Raw genomic sequence first — 1,763 nt, forward strand, 5'->3', positions numbered from 1 at the left:
GGAAGTGTCCATGTCCAAAGGGACCTGGGTGTCCTTGTTCCTGAGACACTAAAAGCTCTTGTGCAGGTGCAGCAATCAATTAGGAAGGCAAATGGTATGTTGTACCCACACGAGGGGTCATGAGTACAGGAGTAAAGATGTCTTGCTGCAATTGTATAGAGCCTTGGTGAATCCGCACTGGAGTATTGTGTACAGTTTAGTCTCCTCATCTTATTAAGGATATACTTGCCAAAGAGGGAGTGAAACAGAGGGTCAACAGACTAATCTTTTTTTTGCATTTATTTCATTTCATCTCAGTTTGTTCAGTTTGCTTAACTACTGTTTTTTTTTTCAGGTTTGTACTTGCTGCTGTTCAATATTCAGTCCGTTAACACCTAATCTGCACTAATGCTTTGTCTTTCAACACACCATTAACATTTTGTTTGCCTTTGCTTCATGACCTTTTGGTCAGCTATGTGGCCTTGTCCAATCTACACCTTCTCCTTTGTTATCTCTTGCCCCACCCCCACCTCACTTGCTTATAACCTGTGACTTTTCTAATATATGTCAGTTCCGAAGAAGGGTCACTGACCTGAAACGTTAACTCTGCTTCTCTTTTCACAGATGCTGCCAGACCTGCTGAGTGGTTCCAGCATTTCTTGTTTTTATGTCACCAGACTAATCCCTGGGATGGTGGGATTGTCTTATGAGGAAACTGGGCCTGTATTCCTTAAAGTTTCGAAGAATGAGAGGTGATCTGATTGAAACTGACAAAATTCTTACAGGGCGCGACAGTGTGGATGTAGACAGGATGTTTGCCCTGGTTGGTGAGTCTAAAACCAAAGGACATCGTCTCAGAATAAGGAGTAGGCCATTTAAAACTGAGATGGGTGGAATTTCTTCACTCAGACGGTGGTGAATCATTGGAATACTGTGCCCCAGAGGGCTGTGGCAGCTCAATCATTGAGCATGTTCAAGACAGAAATTGATAGTAATCTTGATACTCATGACATCAAGGGATATGGGGATAGCACGGGAAAAGGGCTTTGAGGTAGATGATCAGCCATGATCGAATTGAATGGCAGAGCAGGCTCGACGGGCTGAGTGGCTTACTCCTATGTTCCTCTGTTCCTAAGAGAGTTGGCGTCAGCGTGCAGCCCTGCTTTACCCCACTGCTGATCTTGAAAGCGTCTGATGTTGCTCCATTGTAACTGATGGAACTGTGCATGTTCTCGTGGAAAGAAGAGATGATGCCCAAGAGGTCAGGAGGGCAGCCTATGTTCCATCGCAGTTTGAAGAGGCCGTCTCTGCTGACAAGATCAAAGGCCTTAGTGATGTGAAAAAAAATGTGTGAGTCTCTGTGGTGCAATGGATAGCGTGTTGGACTTCTAATTAAAGATTAATAAGATATTCAAAGGTTGTGGGTTCAAGTCCCACCAGAGTCAGATTTTGGACCAGAAACAGAGGAGCACAACGGAACAACAAATGAAGAAATGCGCCAAAAGCACAGACTCGGTGACAGAGCGAGAGAGAGGAGCAGAGCAGGGGAAAAAAAGTCGTGGAGTGACGTCACAATGGAGAGTGAGAGCAGGGAAACAGAGAGCCGCTGGGGTGAGGATACAGGATTTGGTTCTTTCTTCGGTGCAGTGGAAGGAGCGATTTGGTGAGGATCTGGTAAGCTGTGACATCACAGGCAAGCAGGTAGTTGATTGGTTTGGAAGAACCGACCTGCTTGATGCGAATCTGGTAAGTGATTGAGGTCCATTTTAGTCCTAACGTTTAAA

At 45.1% G+C, this 1,763-nt stretch overlaps 1 non-coding gene across 1 annotated transcript; it reads left to right on the top strand.

Moving 5' to 3' along the window:
* Positions 1-1,333: 1,333 nt before the first annotated feature.
* Positions 1,334-1,424, top strand: trnar-ucu (transfer RNA arginine (anticodon UCU)). Its single transcript is given in 2 exon segments — positions 1,334-1,370; positions 1,389-1,424. It is a non-coding gene; the product is annotated as a tRNA-Arg (tRNA).
* Positions 1,425-1,763: the final 339 nt, after the last annotated feature.

Source organism: Heterodontus francisci, unplaced genomic scaffold, assembly GCF_036365525.1.
Source record: "Heterodontus francisci isolate sHetFra1 unplaced genomic scaffold, sHetFra1.hap1 HAP1_SCAFFOLD_51_2, whole genome shotgun sequence".
Classification (NCBI taxonomy): domain Eukaryota; kingdom Metazoa; phylum Chordata; class Chondrichthyes; order Heterodontiformes; family Heterodontidae; genus Heterodontus; species Heterodontus francisci.